Source organism: Ornithorhynchus anatinus, chromosome Y2 (genome assembly GCF_004115215.2).
Source record: "Ornithorhynchus anatinus isolate Pmale09 chromosome Y2, mOrnAna1.pri.v4, whole genome shotgun sequence".
NCBI lineage: Eukaryota > Metazoa > Chordata > Mammalia > Monotremata > Ornithorhynchidae > Ornithorhynchus > Ornithorhynchus anatinus.
Genome location: NC_053176.1, coordinates 1,234,344 through 1,258,466, shown reverse-complemented (window position 1 = coordinate 1,258,466; position 24,123 = coordinate 1,234,344). Strand labels below are relative to the sequence as shown.

At 44.8% G+C, this 24,123-nt stretch overlaps 1 pseudogene; it reads right to left on the bottom strand.

Moving 5' to 3' along the window:
* Positions 1 to 1,079: 1,079 nt before the first annotated feature.
* Positions 1,080 to 10,841, bottom strand: LOC114808674 (annotated as a pseudogene).
* Positions 10,842 to 24,123: the final 13,282 nt, after the last annotated feature.

Here is a 24,123-nt window from a genome sequence, read left to right as displayed (position 1 = left end):
GCATTGAGCATACTTCGGTAGCCAAGCAGGAGATGTTGTTCTTCCAAAGGTGACTCTGATGTCTGCCATAGCAAAATGCTTCGTTATTTGACCAGATTACTGAAACACTGCCAAAACACTAAGGAACACAAAAGTTTTGCTGAGGCAGAGGCTGTGAAGTATAAATGCTCCTCGCCATGATCGATGCCATTCCTGAGTGCATAAATATTTCTTCCTAGTCTGAATCTACTTGCTCCAATTTATGGATTTATATCAGAACTGACTGGTGTTACAGGAAAAACAATCCCTAGAAACAATCCCTAGTTCTTTTATTGAATTATATTCAAATTATGCGATGAAAACGTTTTATAGCAGAACTCAATGAGGTCAATGAACACAGTTCCTGCCCTCAGTGACCTCACAGTCCAAGTGGTGGAGGATAGACATATAGAAATATACTATTTAGTTGAACAAGGAGACGGTAGCTCAAGTAATAATTAGAGCAAGATAAAATGCAACAATCTATATACAATCTTCAGAAATCATACCACTCTTCATTATTGTCCTGCTTATTTTTTTCAAGCTGAACCAGAGGGGAAATTAACATCCAAGATCTCCTGTCCTACTCCTCTATTTCCACATGACTGGACAAGTGGCTGGTAAAAAGTCAGATCCTCAAATACATTCAGGGAGTTATTTCAATCAACAGTGACTTTTAATCCTACTTTAATTTCAGATAGTGTTAAATCACATTCATAACGCTACTCTTTTCGGGTCAGGCTCAGGTTGTTACTTTTATATAGAAAAGTGACCCATAATGAATGGCACTGAACACTGTGTTTATAAAATGGAACTCTGACTTTCTCCCTGCCTCCCACCTCAAAAAAAAAATTTTTTTTCTAAGGCATGGTATAGTTCACAGAGATAAAGAAATGCTGGTGCTTTGGTTTAGCTGCTATATTCATATAGCAGTTTTATTTCCTGGTAATCAAAGCACTGACCTTTCTTCCTGGCAGTTCTGTGAACTATAAAGGAGGGCATTTTTTGAAGCAGCCGAGGCACAGGGAGAAGAAATGAATTGACTCCTGGTAGAACAAGGATCAGGAACAGAAAGCAGTTTATTAGACCCCCATTTTTGTGTTCACACCAAGTCATGCCATCTCCCAAAACCGTGTAATCAAATGAGGTCATTAATCAAAGTACCAGGGTGGAGTGCAGTTGATTGGCTTCTCCTCCCAGATGGTCTCCAGTCTCTGAGCCCAGGATGAGAGCATCTCCCTTCTCCTTTCCTCTGATTCAGTCTCAGGAGCAAAAGAGATCTGAGGAGCAAGCACTTTGAAGCCACAGAAGTGCATCACCCCATGCTACAAAACAGGAAGAAAAAGGAAATGGCAGTCATTCTTGCTGACTGTCACTTGCCTTCTCAGACCAGATCTTCCTCTAGGCCCTCCTCTCCCTCAAATCCCTTTGGCTTCAAGTAACCAGCTACTACAAGAAAAAGGAGTGTTTTGGGGGTTGAGGTTTATTGAAAGGTTGCTTATTAATGTTGGTATTTGTTAAGCGCTTACTATGTGCAGAGCACTGTTCTAAGCGCTGGAGTAGACACAGGGGAATCAGGTTGTCCCACGTGGGGCTCACAGTCTTAATCCCCATTTTACAGATGAGGGAACTGAGGCACAGAGAAGTTAAGTGACTTGCCCACAGTCACACAGCTGACAAGTGGCAGAGCTGGGATTCGAACTCACGAGCCCTGACTCCAAAGCCCGTGCTCTTTCCACTGCGCCACGCTGCTTCTCGTTATTACTGACCTGACCTTGCTTTTTTTTGGTCCCATGGTACTTATTAAGCACTTACTATGTACCAGCCACTTTACTAAGTTCTGGGGTTGATGTGAGATAATCATATTGGACCCAGTCCCAAGGGGGCCTCACAGTCTAAGTCAGAGGGAGGAGGATTTAATCTCTATTTTATAAATGAAAACTGCAACCCAGGAAGTTAAATGACCTACCCAAGGACACATAGACAAGTGGCAAAATCAGGATTAGAATCTAGGTCTTCTGACTCCCAGGTCTGGGCTCTTTACACTAGGTTACACTGTTTCCTGTCATTTAAAAGTTTAGCCATCACTTTCAGTTCTTAGCAAACTGGGCTCAAATCCTGGGTTTTATAATGGAGCAAAGACTCAACTAATGGGTGACCAGAATTTTCACTCCTGAACAACCAAGAGTTGCCTGTCTGCTCAATGGTAAAGGTCGGTTGCTTTCTGGGGAGCGATCATCAAAATTAATGACTAATTAATTTTTTCATTTTTCCATTTTTGAGTTCTTCATTGAGTTCATTTTTGAGTTCTTCATGATCATGTTTGTTAGTCTTTGCCACGGCACCCACCTCCATTCATCCTACATGCTAAGGAAGCTCAAAGCATGTGACAATCTTACACTGGCCTGAGATTAAAATCTTTGTGGCTCAGTTTCACTTTTAGTCTGCTTATTTAGTGAGCATCAGGGACTACTCACTTTTTCTTCCCTTCACTCCCCTAAAAGGTGGTATGACATCATCTTTATTGCTGAATTGTACTTTCCAAGTGCTTTACAGTGCTCTGCACACCATAAGCACTCAATAAATACTAATGAATGAATGAATCTATTGCAAAGGAGGAGAAGCAGTGTATTCTAGTGGAAAGAGCATGGGCCTATGAGTCAAAGGACTAATCCCATCTCTGCCCTTGTCTGCTGTGTGATCTTGGGCAAGTCACTTCACTCTGCCTTAGTTACCTTTTCTGTAAAATGGGGATTAAGACCATGAGCCCTATGTGGGACAGGGACTGTGTCCAACCTGATTAGCTTGTATCTTCCCCAGCGCTTACTATAGTGTCTGGCACAACATAAGCACTTAAATGCCATTAAATTATCTAAAGGAGGATTGATAATGGGGTTTCCACGTGATCCTGTCACCTGTTTGAACAGATTTCCAGGCAGAAGCCCACTGGATTGAACCCAATTCAAAACCACCTTAGGTTAATTACACTCCTCTGGACTCACTTTTTCCTGCTCAGCATGGAGCAGCAGGAGAGGTCAATGGAGATTCCAGGGAAATAAGGAAACAAACATTGATACTTTACCTGTAGGGGCCACAGCAGGTAGCGAAAGTCACCACTGGCTTCAGCTTTGGAAAAGTTCTCAGTATCTCCACCAGTGGTAAAAGACAGAAGGGCTGATTTGTTCTGGAATGGCAACATAGAGAGGTTTTTGCAGATTGACTTTGTAATTAAAGCAAGGAGAAATAATGTTAATCTGAAACACTACACAGAATTTTCAACCTAGGAAGGAGAATACGGACACCCAGTGCCCTGGTTACACTCCTGCGAAGGGGGAACCTCCCTTCATCTCCAGACTGTAAGATCTTGGTGGGCAAGGAATGTGCCTACCAACTCTACTATACTGTATCCTCCCAGGCACTTAGTACGGTGCTTTACACAAAGAGCAAGGAAAGACTGTAAGGTTGCCCTCTAGATTGTAAGATCATTGTAGGCAGGGAATGTGACTGTTTATTGTTATACTGTACTCTCCCAATCATTTAGTACAGTGCTTTGCACACAGTAAGTGCTCAATAAATACTGTTGATTGATTAACCTCTCAAGGAAAAAGAAAGGGAAACCTCTCTGTAGGTCAATGTTTCACGGGAGTGTGCAGCCAAACTAAATGGGGACGGGCCCTGGAAGAAAAATATCCAAGTTCAGCTGTTGGCAGAAACAGACAGAACCACATCTGAATGGAAAATGAGTGCTCTGCACACAGTAAGCGCTCAATAAATATGATTGAATGAATGAATGAACCTCCGGCAACAGAAGCACATCGACTATGGATGCCCCAGTGCCAGAAATCATGGAATTAGTATATATTGTTATACAACAGTTAGGACTCTTATTGGTTCCATGAAGATCAAGTGCTAAGCAAAATAATGCTGAATGAAGTTTGGTTCCCCTAGTGAATAATGGAAAGTACATTAATGCATTTCCAAGGTGGTTGTTTTTTTTTTTTTAATGATATGTGATAAGCACTTACTATGGGCCAGGTACTATATTAAACACTAGGGCAGATACAAGATCATCAAGTTGGAGAGAGTCCCTGTCCCATGTGGGGCTTAAAATCAAAGTTAGAAGGAGGAGGATTAAATCCCCATTTTATAGATGAGGGAACTCTGGCAGAAAGAAGTTAAGTAACTTGCTCAAGGCCACATAGCAGAGCTAGATTAGAACAGGTCCTCTGACTTCCAGATTCATAGTCTTTCCACCAGGGCAGACTGCCTTTTCAGGATCTGCCAAATCAACCTAAACAATGGCATACTGTCATCTATGCTAAACAGATGTCATTAATGCTAAATAAAAATGGGCTTTAAATCACTGAAGTCAAAATATTTCAAACCATCATCTGTAGTACTTATTGAGCGCTAACTATACAGAGTACCAGGTATTTGGGGGAGCACAGTACAACAGGGTCGGCAGATATGTTTCCTTGTCCCCAAGTAGCTTACAGTCCAGAGGGGGAGACAGACATTAATAGAAATAATATGCAGGAGGGGCAGGTGTCAAATGCCCAAAGTCACAGAACCAAGTGAGTAGATGACAAAGAAGGGAAAGTAAGGCCGGAAAATGAGGCCTTAATTGGGGATGGTCTCTTGAAGGAGCTGTGACTTTAACAAAGTTTTGAAAGTGGGGAGCGTGGTGATTTGGCATATTTGGAGGAGGAAGGAGGAAGGAAGTACTAAATCCAAGGTATATTTACGTGGAAATGAGAGAGTAGCATAAGAAAGACCAATAGTCACACTTTATCATGAAAGAGTGCTAAAAGAAGAGGGCCAAAGTCCTGATGAAACATTTCTAAAAGATCTAGTGCTGAAAGTTAAAAGAAAAAAACAAACTACCTGGAACTTGTCATATCCTACCTGGATTGCTGAATTAACCTCCTTGCTGACCTGCCTGACTCCCATCTCTGGCTCCTCTAGTCCATGCTTTACTCTGCTTCCTGGATCTTTTTTATCCTTTAAATCATTCTGCCACATCACTCCCACTCCGCGAAAGCCTCCGGTGGTTGCCCCTCCACCTCTGCATCAAAGAGAAACTCCTTACCATCACCTTTAAGGCACTCAATCAGCTCTCCCCATCCTACCTTACCTCACTGGTCTCCTACTACAACTCAAACTGCACACTCTGTTCCTCTTAACACTGACCTACTTGCTGTACCTTCATCTCTTCTCTCTCTCCATCGACCACTTGCTGACGTCCTCTCTCCTGCTGGGAATTCCCTCTTCCTTCCTGGATCTCACTGAAGATTTTACATATTCACCCTGCATCCCCTTGCCAGTGAGAGATGGCGTGACCGTTTGCCAGAGTGGAATAAGAGGAGAATGTTAATTACAGAAGAGGAGGTTTGCCCTCTGGGACAGAAGACCGTAATGAAAGATTGAGTAGAAACTGGCCCTCGTCATTGGACTCGGAAAGAAACTTGCTTTAAGGCTTGGATGGGGATACAGAGAGCTGGTTAACCAACCACATCTTTTGAACCTAAAGTGACACTTCCTGGGCCACCGGCTTTGGTTAAAAAGCATTTTACACATTTAGTTTCCCTTCCTACCCTTCCCCCCAGGTACAAGAAGGAGATGGGGAGGAAGGAAGAGTGGAAGGGGTCGGGAGGATGTGGTTTTCCTGGACTCAGATGAGAGAAACAAACCTCTCCTGCTTCTTACCTGCGGACAATGGTCCGGTAGAAGGGACAATAAGTCATGATAATGAATCAGTCCTCAATAATACAATTGAGTGTTTCCTGTGTGCAAAGCACTGCACGAAGCGCTCGGAAAAGGAGGGTATAACAGGGGTGGTAGACACGTTCCCTGACATGTTTTGGGTGGAGAACCACGAGTCATGCCCCGATGCTATAAGGAGGGAGGCTGAAAGGGACGACTGCCTTGGGATGTATGCCAACCAAGGCCCAACTCCTGCCAATGGTTCCCTGGCAGATCAGATGACAATATTAGTCATAATAATAATGATACTTGTGGTATTTAGTGATTACTATGAGCCAAGCCCTGCACTAAGCACTGAGGTAGATAGAAGGAAATCAGAGTGGACACAGCTGCTGTCCCACATGGTCCTCACTGTAGGAGGGAGAACAGGTATTGAATTCCCATGTTACAGATGAGGAAACTGAGGTATAGAGAAGTTAAGTGACTTGCCCGAGGTCCCATAGCAGGCAAGTAATCAGTCAATATTTCAATCTATCTTATTCACTGAGCACTTATTGTATGCAGTGCACTGTACTAAGCATTTGGAAGAGTAAAATATAATAGAGTCGGTAGACATGTTCCCTGCCCACAACGAGCTTACAGTCTAGATGGGGACACAGGCATTAATTAAAATAAATTAAGCATATGTACATAAGTGCTGTGTGGTTGCAGGAGGGGGGATGAATACAGGGTGCAAAACAAAGTACAAAGGTGACACAGAAGGGAATGAAAGAAGAGGAAATGAGGACTTAGTTGGGGAAGGCCTCTTGGGGGTGATGTGTTTTAATAAGACCTTGAAGGTGTAAAGAGTGATTGTCAGATACAAAGAGGGAGGACATTCCAGGTCAGTCAGGATGTGGGTGAGATGTCGGCTGCAAGATAGATGAGATCGAGGTACAGTGCATAGGTTGATAGTAGTGAAGTGTGGGGCCTGAGTTGTAGGCAGTCAGGGAGGTAAGGAAGGAGGTGGAAAGGTGATTGAGTGCTTTAAAACCTACTGTAAGGAGTTTCTATTTGATACAGATTTGAACCACTGGAGATTCTTGAGGGGTGGGGAAACATAGACTGAATGTTTTGCTAGAAAAATAATTTGGGCAACAGAATGAAGTATGGAGTGAGGAGAGACAGGAGGCAGGGAGATCAGTAGGAGACTCATGCAGTAATCAAGGTGGGATAAATGACTGGATTAATGTGGTAACAGTTTGGATGGAGAGGAAAGGGTGCTGGGGTAGTTACAAGATGATCAGGATGGACACAGTCCCCGTCCCACATGGGGCTCACTGTCTAAATAGGAGTGAGAAGAGGTATCAAGTCCCCATTTTACAAATGAGGAAACTGAGGCACAGAAAACCTAGGTACTATTTAGTGGGGGTGGGGGTGATAATGAGAGCAGCAGTTAAAATATTTGCTCAGCATCACCCATTAGACCACTGGCAGAGCTGTGATCAAACCTGGAGCTAATGAAATAGAAATTCCTGCCCCTCCCATATGCCAAAATCCTGCCTCCTTTAACATTAACGTCAAACAAACTTTTGGATCTTCCCATATTTGCAAAAATGTACTTGGGGCAAGAACCACTTCCCAGTTAAAATGAGAAAATTTAGACATTTGATCCAACAAGTTAGAAGAAAATGGTCAAATGCTAGTGATGTAGAAATTGTGCATTTCAATTGTTGAGAAGCCTGGTGGAGGAAGCATAAGTCTGGTTATCAGAGGACTTGGGTTCTACTCCTGGCTCCGCCACTTGCCTGCTGGGTGACCTTGGGCTAGTGACTTCACTTCTCTGGGCCCCAGCTTCCTCAGCTGTATAATGGAGATCAAATATCTCTTCTTCCTTCCTCCAGACTTCCCCAGTGCATATAATAAGCACTTAACAAATACCAAAATTATCAGAAACCCATCTTCACCCTTAGAACTTAACTGAGTATTATTCCAAACTGAAATCCCACAGCACATACCTTGAGAAAGCCAGTATCATAGCACTTTGGAAACTCAAAGGCAAATCCTTGGGCCAAGACCCTGTCCATCCAACCCTTCATGATGGCTGGCACACTGAACCAATATAAAGGAAACTAAAAATTAAGCAAAAACCTTCCATTAATAAGGTAGATATTCAGAAATAGATTTGCCAACTCAGTGGGACTTCTACACAGCTAGTCGGGTGTAATTTATATCTGCAAAGAGATTTGGGGAGGTTATGATTAGCTCTACCACGTTAAGGTTCCCTGGCCTTGCCCCGGTTTTCACGGGGATTTCCTCTTAATTTGATATACTATCAACCACCCCTCCTCCTTTATTTTGTAACGGTGCAGTCTGTGTTTTCACATGGGAGGGAGAGAAGTGGGGTCTGGGTCTGAATTTAATAATAAATTTTTATGAAATTAATAATAAATTTAACTCCTGGGTGAGTGTTGGTTGTAACAGGAGACCATGCTCGGCACAAGAAAGTGCTTCATAAATAGTGTGAAAATTATTATCAATCCTATTTTAACATCAGAAATCAGTCGGCGCTCTGAATAATTCTCCTGGATGTTTAATCTCCCATTGGAATCAACAAGAGTTCTGGGAATAAATAAAATAATGATAACTGGCATTTATCAACTGCTTACTATTTGCCAAACACTGTACTAAGCTCTGTGGTAGTTACAAGATAATCAGGTCCTACATGGGGTTCGCAGTTGAAAAAGAAGGTTGAATCCCCATTTTGCAGGTAGGGTACTGAGGCACAGAGAAGTTAAGTGACATACCCACGGTCACACAGCAGATAAGCAGAAGAGCTGGTATTAGAACCAGAACCTCTGATTCCTGTGAGAGGAGATGCATATAAACAGCTAAGATTCTTTGCTCCAGTGTTGGCGAGGCACTTGGAGATCATGATTACTGCTGGACAACAGTTTACCCAGCCTCTCCTTCCTAGCTAGGACAAGAACACACAACTCGGGTCCCCTCGCCAACTCCAGGTTTTGCTACCTTTATAAGTAGCTTGAGTTTAGCTGTAGGGGAATCCACTTTCACCCTTCTCTCATGCTGTCTTCTGGTGCAATGGAGAAGTACCCAGGTTTTTGAGAAGCAGCGTGGCTCAGTGGAAAGAGCCCGGGCTTTGGAGTCAGAGGTCATGAGTTCGAATCCTGGCTCTGCCACTTGTCAGCTGTGTGACTGTGGGCAAGTCACTTCACTTCTCTGTGCCTCAGTTACCTCATCTGTAAAATGGGGATTAAGACTGTGAGCCCCACGTGGGACAACCTGATTCCCCTGTCTACCCCAGCGCTTAGAACAGTGCTCTGCACATAGTAAGCGCTTAACAAATATCAACATTATTATTATTATTAAGTAAAATTCCCTGGGGCCTAATTTGGCTGCCAGCAGAAGAGCTTGGTACCCTTAGAGGATACTTAGAGGAAACTTGCCCAAGGTCACACAGAAGACAAGTGGAGAAGTCGGAATTAGAATGCAGGTCCTTCTGACTCCCAGGCCCGTTCTCTAACCATTAGACCATGCACCTATAGAGTAGGTAAAATCCACCTCACACCATCAATTTTGGTAAATGCAGGTTTAAATTGTGACAAAGACACAATTTCAGTGAATTCTGTCTACCAGGGATGTAGTTCCACTTGGCTGCACGGGACAGGGAGAAGAGTAGCCTCTGGGTTTCCACTGGGTTGCTTCTTACCAGAGATATCTTTCCTCGTTGCTCTTGGCTCAAACTCCATTGTGTAAAGATCAGACACAGTGACCCGGCAGCCTTGTTTGCTTAGTACTGTCACCGCGATGTCCTTCAAGGATCCATTCAGGGACTTGGGCTCTTGATGAGCATAGACTATTAGTACATTCTTTCCTGAAGTTTAGAGAAAAAAAAAGTTTCTCTGATGGAATTTCTCTGTCACAGTTAAATTTTTCTAACCTTAATTCAATAACAGGTAGAACAAAAAGTGTGAAACCATCTACTGACATCACCAAACCTCAGCAGGATCCATCATCAATAAATCGTATTTATTAAGTGCTTACTGTGTGCAGAGCACTTTATGAAGCGCTTGGGAGAGTACAACAGAGTTTGTAGACTTGTTCCCAGGCCACACAGAGCTTCATCTAGAGGGATATAAAAAAATTATGGATATATACATAAGTGCTGTGGGGCTGATGGTGGGGTGAATACCGTCATAAAGTATTTCGTGCAAACCTGGTTATTGTGCCAGGCACTGAACCGAACACTGGGGTAGATATAAGAAAATCAGGTTGGATTCGGTCCACGTCCCACATAACGGGTGCGATTCAAGACATTTTTCCAGGCTTTGTTCTACAGTATGTTATGAAGTGTGATCCTTCAAGATGATCCTGGTTTTTTTTTTTAATGGTATTTGTTAAATGCTTATTACATGTTAGGCACTCTACTAAGTACTAGGGTAGATACCAGATAACCAGATTAGGCACAATCCATGTTCCAATAATCAGATTAGGCACAATCCATGTTCCACATGGGATTCCCAGTCTTAATCCCCATTTTACAGATGAGGTAACTGAGGCATAGAAAAGTTTAGCAACTTTCCCGAGGTCACACAGTACACAAGTGGTGGACCTGGGATGAAAACCCAGGTGCTCTGACTCCCTTTGCACTTTCCTCTAGGCCACGCTGCTTCCCCGGTTTCAAATAACAGAAACTTTCTTCAGGAAGAATTACCCCTTACACCAAATAAATTCCTAATATACCAAATTGATTCGAGTCTAGGTCATGGTTTATCGACAGTTTTTAGATAACCAACTATGGAGCAGCTAAAGTGTCAATGGTAACTCTTAATGTCCTTTTCTCTAGATGGTAAGGGAGACAAGATCAAGGTCCAGTAAGTAGTGAAGGAAGCATCAGTTTGAATACCTTTTCCTTCCTCTTCCTTCTTTTCCTCTTTGCCTCTTTCTGCCCTCTTCCTTCTCCCCACCCCCCGGGACACCCTCAGGCCTTTGATTCTCTACTCCCTAGTTTGTTCCCACACTCAAACCAAAGAGTGGGCCACCCTGCTTCTCACCTGCCATGTTCCTGTTGGCTGATTTTGCCTAGAGGCGCTTTCCTGGCTGTGAGTCTTGTGAAGAAGAGGGCTTCCAATAATCCTGGACCCTGTGTTTAATAGAAGCAATACAGGCAGTCTCTTGGACACTTAAAAGTGCACTCTGATCTGAAAGAAAAAGCACAAGTTGATGGAGGAAGAGCATGTGATAGGCTGAGGAAAAGGCAGAGCTTTCAAAGGAAGAAAATAATGAGAATTGTGGTATTAAGTGTTTATTTTGTGCTAAGTGCTGAGGTAGATGGGATACATTTAGATCAGACACACTCCCTGTTCCACAGAGGAATCATAGTCTAAGGGGGGAGGGGTCGGGGGGGGTGAGAACAGCTATTTTATCCCCATTTTACACATGAGGAAACTAAGGGCCAGAGAAGTGATTTGACTTGCCCAAGGTCACACAGCAGGCAAGTGGCAGAGCTGAGTTAGAAGTCCTATCCCATTTTCTTAGCCTTCCAATTTCTTCTGGATAAAAGCATTTTTAATTCAAGCAAGATGGATCCAGCAAAACCTGCCCCCTTAGTCACTCAGCCTCTGCTGTAAACATGTTTACATCTGAGAGCAGAAGCAGGCAAAAGGAAATCTTTGGGTAGTTGTGGTGCAAAGAGGCAGATGAATTTTACCCAGACCCTCTTCCCCATACATGATATGTGTGGCTCATGGCACAGTGTGAGGAAGTTACACAAGGTTGCACCATTGCCAACAGCTACTGGGGCCTCTGGGAATGGGAAAAGTGAGGAAATGGCAAGGGAGAATGAAAGTGGAGAGGAAGGGGAGGGAAAGAGGAGAGAGGATAAAAGGGAACAGGGGAAGGCAAAGAAAGGGGAGGAGAAAGAGAGGGAAGGGGGAAGTAAAGGGGAGAAGAAAGGAGAGGGAAGGATGGAGGAAGGGAAGGACCCATTAATTCATTCAATCGTATTTACTGAGAGCTTACTGTGTGCAAAGCACTGCATTAGGCACTTGGGAGAGTGCAATACAACAATAAACAGACACATTCCTTGCCAGCGACAAGCTTCCAGTCTGGAGTTGGTCAGTGCCACCTGGCACCAGGCCCCCATCCGCAGGCTCTCTCCAGGTGCACACTTTGGGGGTGCTCTTGGCTCCTATGCACATCCGGGGCGCTGAGAGCCTCCTTCCCTCAGGGATGCCCCACTACTGCTTGCTGCTGGCCGATAGGTGGCCTGTACCAGGGCTATCAGAACACAATGAGCTCAATTTGACTTCTGGGGGGTGAGAAGATGGGTGGGCAGGGAGTTGACATTTTGGCGCCTCCTCGGGCCCCTCAGGCCAGGGGGTGGGGCAGCCCAGCTGCTTCCCGCCCAACTTCCTGCCCAGCTTTCTGTTAACAATGTCCCTCTACCGATGCTGAGCCCACGGGCGGGAGCCAGAACACAAGAGCTGCTTTTGATTCCAAGAAGAGCTACACGTAGCTTGCGAGTCACGGGTTCTCGACTCCTGCCCTCAAAAAGCTGTCTACTTTTCATTCCCTTAGGCCCTGGCACCGTCACTTGTAAAATACACTCCCGTCGAATGACTGGGCCCCACTCCACCTCACTCATGCGGCCCCACTCCACCTCACTCATGCCTCCCAATCTAGGCCCCAGAGTAAGAAGCAGTTGGCATTCTAACCTATTCTGGACAGATTTTCTGGTGATACAGCCCCGCTGCTGCCCAGAGGTGCATGCGTATTGTGTGCGTTTGTGGAAAGACTGCCAGGAAGCAAACCTTTAAACTGTTCTAGATTCACCCCCAGAGAAGCAGCTTCCAAAAGCACTCAGTCAAAAGCTGCTTCGGAGATTGTGGTTCATTCCAGCAATCTGCCAATTGGGTTGATACTCGCAGGTCCGGTGTGAGGTGTTGCTGCTTTGCTGCTGCTATCTGGGCCAAAGAATGTCCTCTGTTGGTAAATAACTGTGACAGAGCGTTAAAAAGCAGCACGATTAGTACTGCCTGAAAATAGACCAGCCTTCTTTCTCCTTGAAAAGGAAGGAATGGCAGCCAGTGGCAGGGACTCCCCCTGCTGTCTGATTTCTCCTCATCTGCCAATTCACCCCATTTTCAACTCCTTTTGTAAAAAAATGGTGTTTGTTAAGCACTTACTATGTGCCAGGCTGGGGTAGAGTCAATCTAATCAGATGGACACAGTCCCTGTCTTGCATGGGGCTCACAGGTTTTTAGGTCCTGTTTCCCCACTCCTCAGGAAGGTCCAGTGGTTGCCCTCAACCTCCGCGGTTGACCTCCTCTTCAAACAAAAAACTCCTCACCACTGGCTTCAAAGCAGTCCATCACCTTGCTCCCTCCTACCTCACCTAGCTATTCTCCTACTACAATCCAGCCTGCACACTTCACTCCTCTCATGCCAACCTTCTCACTGTACCTCGATCTTGTCTATCGCACTACTGACCCCTCATCCACATCCTGCCTCTGTCCTGGAACACCCTGCCTCCTCAAATCCGACAGTTACTCTCCCCCTCTTCAAAAATGTGCGTTACTGAAGGCACATCTCCTCCAAGAGGCCTTCCCTAACTAAGCCCTCCTTTCCTCTTCTCCCACTCCCTTTTGCGTTGCCCTGACTTGCTCCCTTTGTTCATCCCCCTTCTCAGCCCCATGGCACTCATGTCCATATCTGGAATTTATTTCTTTATAGAAATGTCTGTCTCCCTCTTTAGACTGTAAGCTCATTATGGACAGGGAATGTGTCCCATTGTACAATCCCAAGTGCTTAGTACAGTGCTCTGTGCACACTAAGTGCTCAATAAATGATGAGTGAATGAAATAACCGAGGCACAGAGACGTGAAATGATTTGCCGAAGGTCACCCAACTGACAAGTGGCAGAGTGACATTAGAACCCAGGTCCTTCTGACTCCCAGACCTGTGTTCTATCCACTAGGTCATGCTGCTTCTCATGCTTTCTCACACTCATTGAAGTGCACCTGAACGAAGCAGAATTTCCTAGTGGAAAGAGCATGAGGTTAGGTTCCAATCAGGCAAGCCACTTAATTCTCTGTGCCTCAGTTTCCTCATCTCTAAAATGGAGATTAAGAATGTGTTCTTTCTCCTACTTAGACTGTGAGCCCCACGTGGGATAGGGATTGCATCCGATCTGCATATACTTATCTACCCCAGCTTTTAGTACAGTCCAGTGGTTGGATCATAGTAAGCACTTAACCAATGTAATAATAATATGTATAGTAGTAATTATCCAATCCAACTCTAGGCTCAGAAAGTCCCAGAGGCCACACTAAGCTTTGGAAACGTATTTCCTGAGGGAAGAGACCAAACAGCAATTCCACAACTAGTGTAGCTCCACAATGGGATTTCTAACCTTGTATCACCTTGGCAGGTGATAGCAGAGGGAGGTGTTCCATACTGGTTCCTTCAGGCTGGCACATAGTAAACACCTAACAAATACCATAATTATTATATAAGTATGTAAGTGTGAGAGGTAGCTGAAGGGAAGATGTGACTTGGGTTTTGGCAGTTAATCAGGGAAGGCTTGATGGAGGAGGTGGCATTTTGGGAAAGCACCGCAGGGGAGAGAAGCTCTAATCCCTTTAGCCTTAGGTGGGAAGAGACTTCTGAATCTAGACTAACCAACTAGACAAAGGGAGAACTTTGGAGAAAATTTCAGCTGCTCCAGGAAGAGCTGGAGGAGCAGTATGGCCTTTTGGAAAGAGCTTGGGTCTAAGAGTCAGAGGACCTGGGATATAACTCCACTCCGCCATTTTCCTGCCCTGTGACTTTGGGCAAGTGACTTACCTTCTCGGTGGCTCATTTTCCTCATCTGCAAAATGAGGATTCAATAACTGTTCTCCCTCAGCTGGGAGCTCCATATGTGGGACAGGGACCGTGTCCAACTTGATTAACTTGTATCTACCCCAGCACTGAGATCAATGCCTGGCACATAGTAAGCGCTGAAGAAATGCCATTGGAAAGAACTGACTGGACTTTAGTAGCTCCTGTTCATTCATTCAGTTGCGGTTGCCACAGGTGAGGCTAGTTTGGCGTTTGTAGCTCTCACTTACAGAAAATTAAAATTATGCCAACTAAGAAACATTTTTTGGGTGGTCAGGGTAATGTGGTATATCAGTGAAACAAAACTGAATATAAATGTAAACGACTGGCCCTCTGACAGTGGAAGAGAAGAGAAAAACGGTGGTTGCCAGCTAACATCAAACAGCTCAGTGGCTCAAAATCAAGTGGGAAATTTGCTTTTGACCTCCAGTTTCCTGTTTGAAAGGTTCAGAAGAATATAAATGAATGATAATTCATTTTCAAGGTCCTGGTTGATTCATCTACAGCCTGAGTTCTAAGATTTCTTCTGAGAAATCTCCCTGGGCTTTGTTATCTTGTGGGAGAGGCAAAAATGATAATAACGATGGTAAATTTGAAGTAATCACTGTGTGCAAGCACTATGCCAACTGCCGGCAGGTACAGGACAATCAGATACAGTGCCTGTCCCTCAAGGAGCTCGCAGTCTAAGTTGCAGAGAGAACAGGTATTTTATCCCTATTTTACAGATGAGGAGACGGAGGCACAGAGAAGTTAAGTGACTTGCCCAAGGTCACGAAGTGGACAAGTGGCAAAAGGTGGCTTCAGAACCCAAGTCTCTTGACTCCCGCTCCTGTGCCCTTTCCACTAGGCCACACGGCAGAGACTAGATTGAGTGTACCCAGATAGAGACTCTTATGGTCTTCATTATCCCACCCGCAACTAAATAGTAGCCCTGTTGTATTTACTTTCCCAAGCGTTTGGTGCAGTGCTTGCGCACAGTAGGCACTCTCTAAATACAATGGGTTAACTGACTGACTATATTCCAAAATAGCTCGGCTCATTGCAGCAGGAAACGTCCACTTAGTAGCAAAACTAAGTCATTTCATGCCATCCAGTGGCAATACCTGAGTATTGCTTGGAAAAATGACTTCATTTTGGGTGGGTAAAAGCGTTTGTTTTGAAAAAGTTTGGGGAAATATGTAATAGAAATCTTAAACTCTCTAGAGCACATGCCTCAGATACTCAGAAATCTTAAAGTGTTTAGAGAGAAAGCTCTAAAACTCTCGGATCCAAAATACAATGATTTCCTTCCTAGAGCTCATAAATTCAAAACTCTGTCATCCCTCAGTTGGACAAAGTGTTTCATCACATTTTCCTGTAAATGGGAGAGTAGAGAAGATGAGGGAATCTCATGGAATTTCCAGATCACTGCTTCAACACACAGCAGAGATTAGGAATGCTGATTGAGACAGTAATGTTCTTCTTTACTTTTTTTTTTAAAAGCTATGTGTTAAGCACTTATAGTATATATACCAGGCCCCATACTAAGCACTGGGGTAGATACAAGATAATCAGGTTTGACACAGTCCATGTCTCACATAGGGAACAAAGTCTTAATCCCTATTTTCCAGATGAGGTAACAGAGGCACAGAGAAGTAAGGCAGCTAGCCTGAGGAGGAGTGGAGGATCAGGATTAGAACCCAGGTCCTCAGACTCCCAGACCTTTGCTCTTTCCACCAAGCCATGCTGCTTCTCATATGGGTTTTTTTCAAATTCTTTTTCTCCACTAAGAAGGTGAACCAAATACTAAAGAGTTAATGTAAAGGTGTACACGTGTATACTAAATGCCTTTGGAAAGGCAGGTGGAAGAGTGAAGCTCACTGAAGCAGGGACGCCCTATGTTTTGTTTGATTTTCCCCAGCTGGTCGACAGCTGGCTAGAGCAGTGAGGGTACAGATGTTGGAATAGCATCTGCTCAGGCCTCCTTCCTCCTCTCTGGCTGCAGTATAAGGTGAGAAAAAGAAGCAGTTCTAGAAACAGTGTAGAAGAGGAACTGGTCAGAAAGCTTGCTTGGAAAGAACATCTCAGCTAGGCTGGTTTACATATCCTGATCTAGCTCTTCTTTCCAGGTGGGCTCTGGTCGGCATCTGCTGAGGTTCATGTCAAACCTCCAGGTGAAGTGGTGGAATTCGGGAGCGTACGTTTTAATAATAATAATGTTGGTATTTGTTAAGTGCTGACTATGTGCCGAGCCGAGAGATCTCCTGAAGGCAGGAGGAAATGCAAGACTGCAGAGACGGAGAGAGGTCAGGGCTGAAGATGTAGATTTGGGTGTCGTCAGCACAGAGGTGATAGTTGAAATCAGGTGAGTGAAAGAGTTTTCCAAGGGAATGGAGAAAAAAAGGGGACCCAGAACTGAACCTTGAGAGCACCCACAGATAGGGGACACCAACAGAAGAGGAGCCTGTAAAAGAGACTGTGAAGGAGAACCAGGAGAGGACAGTGTCAGTGAACTGAGGTTGGATAATATTTCCAAGAGAAGGGAGTGGTTGACAGTGTCAGAGGAAGCTAAGAGGATGAGGAGGATTAGGATGGAGTAGAGGCCGTTGGATTTGGCAAGAAGGAGATCACTGGTGAACTCTGAGAGCATGGTTTCTGCGGAGTTAAGGGGATGGAAGCCAGATTGGAAGGGTGTCAAGGAGAGAAGTGGAGGAGAGGAGCTTGAGGCAGCAGGTGTAGAGAGCTTGCTCAAGGAGTTTGGAGAGGAATGGTAGGAGGGAGATGGGGTGATAACTGGAGGGATCTGTGGAGTCAAGGAGGATGTTTTTAGAATAGGGGAGTTATGGGCATGTTTAAGTGGTGGGGAAGAAGCCATTAGAAAGTGAACAGTTGAAGACGGCAGTTAGGGAGGGAAGATACAAGGAGGCAAGTGTTTTGATGAAGTGCAAGGGAATGGGGACAGATGCACAGGTGGAGAGGGTGGATTTTGAGAGAAAGCAGGAGATTTCCTCTAGAGATATTTCTGGGAAAGATGGGAGAGTTGAAGAAGGGTCAGGAGAAGGGAGGGCCTGGAGAGGGGCAGAGAAGATTTTCAGGAGATCATGCCTGACAGTGTCAATTTTGTTGAAGTAGGTGGCCAGGTCATTGGGTACATGGGATGGGGGAAGAGCGGGGACAGGAGTCCTGAAGAGAGAATTAAATGTCCAGAACAACTGATGAGAGCAATGGGCACGGGAGTCAATAAAGGTGGAGAAATAGTTTTGGGGGGCAGAGGAGAGGGCAGAGTTAAGTCACAGAAGGATAAACTTATAATGGATGAAATTGGTCCGATATCCCTATTTCCAACAGCAGTGCCCTGCGGCTTGTGCACAGGAGCTAAGGAGGCAGATTATAGAGGTGATCTAGGACTGAGGGTTAGTGGTACGAGATCAACAAAGGGATAGGGAAGAGAATGAGTTGAGTTCAATAGAGAAGATGGTTGTTGAGAGTGTCAATTTAGTCGTCAAGGGTAGGTAGTTTGGGAACGGAGGCTAAATGGGGTGATGATTTGAGAAAATTGAATGGAGTCAAAAGATCGGAGGTATCTGTGGGGAACAGTACAGATTTATGGGGAGGAGGTGTGTGCAAAAGAAGAGAAGTGAGGAGGTTGTGGTCAGATAAAGGGATTTCAGAGTTGTTGAGGATAGTGAATGCTCTGCACGTAGTAAGTGCTCAATAAATATGATTGAATGAATGATTGTGCAGTGGCTAGCGATGAAGAGATCTAGCCTGTGACCAAGTTGGTGAGTGGGTGAGGTGGGGTGGAGCACGAGGTCAGTGGAGTTGAGAAGTGATCGAAGGCGGGCAGTAGAAGGGTTATCAGGAACATCTACATGGATATTGAAGTCCCCAGGATCAATTTAGGCAAGGAAAAAGAAGAAATGCGAGAAAGGGATCCAAAAGGTTAAAAAAGTTGGAGGGGGGACCTGAGGGGTGATAGATGACCGTTACTAGAATCTGCAGTGGGTGGTAGAGGCAGATAATGTGGACTTCGAAGCAAGGGAAAGAAAGGGATGAGAGGAGGTGGAATGGTGCCAAAGCAGAACTGGGGTGTGAGAAGGAAGCCGACACCTCCTCCTTTCCTAGTGAGTCTGGGGAAGTGGAGGAAGATGACACCCCCTCTGGAGAGAGCAGCAGCGGTGATCGTGTCATCTGGGGAGAGTCAGGTTTCAGTGACGGTGAGGAGGAGGAGTGAGTAGTAATTCATAAGTCATTTTTATTGAGTACTTATAATGTACAGAACACTGTACTAAGCACTTGGGAGATTATAAAACAGCAGAATTAGCAGACATGTTCCTTATGCAGAACAAACTTGGGAGCAGGCTAGTGTAGTGCTTTGCACACAGCTAAGGCTCAACCAACCCGGTGCTGTCATTGGCTGAAAAACTGCCAATATTACCCCGTTGCCCAGCAGTCCCTTAATGCATACCATTTCTCCTCGAATGCCAAGCACAAGAATCTGCAGTGCTGTGGCAACTGTTTGAACAAACCTGTTTGAGTCATTAGAACCAGGGTGGCCTAGTGGTAAGAGCATGGGCCTGGGAGTCAGAGGACCTAGGATCTGATCCTGGCAATGCCCCTGGTCTGCTGGAGGACCTTGGCCAAGTCACTTAATTTCTCTGTGCCTCAGTGTCCTCATCAGTAAAATGGGGATTAAATCCTACTCCCTCCTACCTAGGCCATAGTTCCTCTCATGTGGGACAGGGACTCTGTCCAACCTAAGTATCTTGTATCTTCCCCAGCACTTAGAACAGTGCTTGGCACAAAGTAAATGCTTAAACAAATACCATTATTATTAATATTAGAAGAAGGGGCCAAGTGGCCTAGTGGATAGAGCATGGGCCTGGGAGTCAAAAGGACCTGGGTTCTAATCCTGGCTCCACCACTTGTCTGCTTTAGCACCTTAGACGAGTCACTTCATTTCTCTGTGCCTCAGCTCCCTCATTTGTAAAGTGGGGATTAAGACTGTGAGCCTCATGTGGGATGGGGACTGTATCCAATCCGATTATCTTGTATTTACCCCAGTGCTTAGTACAATGCCTGGCACATAATAAGTGCTTAACAAATACCATTATTCTTACAATTGTTACTTTTACTTGGCATGTAAGATTGTAACAAAGGAGTCACTATAGGGTCTTTTGGGAGGTTGCTACATTTTGGGCAAAATTCCTCTGGTACAGATTCTGTACTGCATGAGATGCCAGAAAATCACCACATTTCCTGCAATTACTTGGGAATGGCTCATTAATGTATCACTCAATCGATGGAAATCACTGAGCACTTACTGAATGCACAGCACTGTAATAAGTGCTTGGAGGAGTACAACAGAAATAAGATATGCTCCTCTAGGAGCTCTTAATTTAAAGAGGGAGGCAGATGGACCAAAATAATTTTAAAAATAGGGTTCACAAGGGGATAGAACAGGAAGAATTTCAATTTGGTCAGGATGAAAGAGTGGAATAAGTAATCGAATTTAAAAATAAAAATCTAAATAAAAAAATATATATATACCTATATGAGTGGTTGAGTTTAGGAACAAAATGAAATACATAACTTGAAAAGGACTGTGGTATTTCAGTGGTTACTATGTTCCAAGTATCGCTAAGCACCGGGCTTTGTACAAGACAATCAGCTTGGTCCCGAACAGTCCCTGTCCCACATGGGGCTCAGAGTCTAAGGAGGAGGGAGAACAGGTATTAAGTTTCCATTTTACAGAAGAGGAAACTGCAGCCCAGAGACGTCAAGGGACTTACCCAAGGTCACCAGGTACCACCCAGCATTTAGTGGGGGCATGAATATTCTCCTTAAAACAGGGAGCACCTGGTTCCTATTTCTGGCCTTAGGGGTATCAGAAAGGACGGAACTGAAGGTCCCTTGGGCCTTAGCAGGCCTAATTTATCTGAACTTGAGGAAGTATTGTGAGCTCAGAGATAAAGGTTGCAGGGAGCAGAGTAGGCTCCTGTGTCTCTGCTTCCATTCGAGAATAGGGATGGTGTTGCCCTCAGTATATTTAAAACCAGTGATGTTATCACTGGAGATTACTTAACTGACAAAGGGAGACAAGGGAGAGTTGTTACAAAATGATCTGAGTGTTTACTATGTGTAGAGCACTGTGCTAAGTGCTTAGGAGTGTACAATATAGCAGAGTTGGTAGACACATTTCCTGCCGAGAAGGAGCTTACAGTTTAGAAGGGGAACTCTTTTCCTCACCCACGCAAGCTAACCGAGGAAGCCTACGCCTAAAAACTACTGAAACAAAGGTATCCAATCTGAGCGCCCCTTAAATTTAAGTTTTAAAAAAGAGAAAGAAGGAGAAAGATGCAAAGAGGTTGGGGAAGATAGGTCCAGGTAGAGACAGAAAGAGAGAGAAGCTGAGAGAGACCCAAGGAAAGGGAAAGAGAATTAATGGCTCTTTGAGAAGGCTGCATCTTCTTTGAAACTCAGGAGGCAGAGTGTGAAAGAGAGAAGATTTCCGTTTGGCAGCTACGAAACCATGGTATGTGTCATGTTAAGTGCATGACTTCGAAGCGGGACTGACTAGTTTTGGTTAAAATGGCAGCATTTTGAGCCCTTGCCCAGTTTTGCAGACATAAAAACAGGAGTAGGAGATGACACCATGGCCTTCAACATCCGGCAGGTCAACACTGGAGGTTTCGGTTGGCTGAAATCTTTTAGGGGTAAAACTCTTACACAGGTTTTTACAGTTTACTTTCTAGAAGGAAACCCCAACTCTGATACTGCTTGTATCAACCCATTGTCCATTTCAGCACTTTTGCCTAAACAAAGTTATCCACAACCCTTACATACACACTGATTTTTGTTCTCTACAATTTACATTTATTCGCTTATCCATCTCTGCATAATAACCAGTTGAATCTCTCTTTTCCCTCCTAATTGTAAAGTAAATTTTTTTTCTGTCAATCTCCCAGGTTAGAGTATAGGCTCCTTGAGGGCAGGGAGTAATAGTATATTTTGAACACCAACTTGGTATGGTGCGCTTTATTAGACACTTGGAAAATACAGAATAAAGAAGTGGTACGTTCCCTGTCAACAAGGAATTTATTCTCTCAAATGCTTACTAGCCAGTAAGTGCTCAATCAATCCCAGTGGTTGATTGACTGATATGGGGATTCTTTTCATCCCCCCAGCTCAGAGGAAGACGGAGGGAGGAGGAGAAGAAAGATTTACAGAGCTTCTTTGAATCTGCCACCCCCATAATCTTCCTTAAGAGCTCTGAGCTCCAGCCTCTGAACCCTCATAATTGAGGAATTCCTCCCCACTGCTTCTCCACTATAGGACCTCAGGTCCATAACTTAACAGTTTCAGGATCCTTTTTGGGGAGGAAAACAAGCACTGGGTTTCTCAGATCAAAATCTTGGTGAAAAGGAAACTTCAATCCCTTATTTAATGAAACTTCTCTTGTGTAAATCAACATGATGTAACAGGTAATAGTTTGGTGATGTCACATGCTACTTTTAGAGAGAGGATTCTGGCTCTTTTAAATTAAGACAAGATTTCTCTTTCCACTGAAATCTGCTTAGGTGAGGTCAAGGCTATTTTAGTTGGTGCTGAAGCAGAGGTTTCACATTATTACCCAATTTCTCTCTGAAATAGGTTCACCTAGAATCTTGCATACACAGATACACACATACACATGCACACCTTCACATCTGTACTTTCTACTCTCTGGTTTTTCTTTTAAATAAGAGCCACGGGGGCTACCCCTGTTAGCCACACATCACAGCAGCAATTTCCCTGAAACACTGTGACTAGTCTCCCAGATCCACCACCGCACTTTGCACGTTTTAAAAATCACTTCCTTAGCATACATCTGCTGGGCTCTCCTTCCCCTCTCTCCTCTCCTCTCCTCTCCCCCTCCCCCTCCCCCTTGTTTCTTCTACCCGGCTAACTCTGAACAGCAGAGCACACAAACAAGTTGAGAAATTTCCCCCGATCCCTTTTTTGAATGCACAATGATTCAGCATCCTTTTTGATCATTCTGTTATTCTGGACCTGGGTTTTTCTTGGTCTTTACAGGGACCTTTATCTGTGAGGCTGCCCTGTATGACTGATATGACACAGGAAGTGCTCGTGTCAGTGATTCAGAGTCGGGTTTTTAGATCCCATTCTCGAATAGTACAGTTCCTTGATCACCTTACGTGTGTTGGCTGTACTGGTTCTCCTCTTATCCTCTTATCCTCTTATCTCCTCTTATCCTCTCTCCCACGATGCAGCCATGGGCTTTGTTCTCCCTTCAAAAGAAGGAAATCCACAGAGGACCAGGGAGGGACCCATGGAACCACGGCAATTCAGCACTGTAGTAACTAAGTGTCCATCGACTCGGGTCCAGAGGTGCCACTCAGCCTCCCTGTGAGTTCAACCTACCCCGTGTGGTGGCAGAAACAATATCAGGTGTCCAGGGAGTCCAGAGGGATGGCATCCAGACATAGGAGCCGGGCCCTTCCTCCCCCTCTTTAATGAAAGAACGGCCCAAACGACTTGAGCTGTTGAAAAAAAGCAGGCCCTCCTTCTAAAATGGACTAAAGACCCAACTGCACATGCAGTCAGGGAGTAGGGCCCAAACGACTTGAGCTGTTGAAAAAAAGCAGGCCCTCCTTCTAAAATGGACTAAAGACCCAACTGCAGATGCAGTCAGGGAGTAGAACACCTGAGAGGCTATCTTGTCACTGCTGCCTCTGACAGGCTTTGGCAGCAGTAATCAAACACCCACTCTACCATAGATCATGTGTCAAGACTTGGCTCAGTTCGCAGCCCTCAAGAAACCCTTTTCTCCCTAGTGACTGTAGTCTCCACTCCGCTGTGCAGAGAGGAAGGTGACACAAACAGAAATTTTGCTGTCAGAATGTTTTATGAGGAGATAATTCAATCAGTGGTATCTATTGCGTTCTTACCACGTGCAGAGCATCATACTATTCATTCATTCAATAGTATTTATTGAGCGCTTACTATGTGCAGAGCACTGTACTAAGCGCTTGGGATGAACAAGTCGGCAACAGGTAGAGACAGTCCCTGCCGTTTGATGGGCTTACAGTCTAATCAGGAAAGACGGACAGACAAGAACAATGGCAATAAACAGCGTCAAGGGGAAGAACATCTCGTAAAAACAATGGCAACTAAATAGAATCAAGGCGATGTACAATTCATTAACAAAATAAATAGGGTAACGAAAATATATACAGTTGAGCGGACGAGTACAGTGCTGTGGGGATGGGAAGGGAGAGGTGGAGGAGCAGAGGGAAAAGGGGAAAATGAGGCTTTAGCTGAGAAGAGGTAAAGGGGGGATGGCAGGGGGAGTAGAGGGGGAAGAGGAGCTCAGTCTGGGAACGCCTCTTGGAGGAGGTGATTTTTAAGTAGGGTTTTGAAGAGGGAAAGAGAATCAGTTTGGCGGAGGTGAGGAGGGAGGGCGTTCCAGGACCGCGGGAGGACGTGACCAAGGGGTCGACGGCGGGATAGGCGAGACCGAGGGACGGTGAGGAGGTG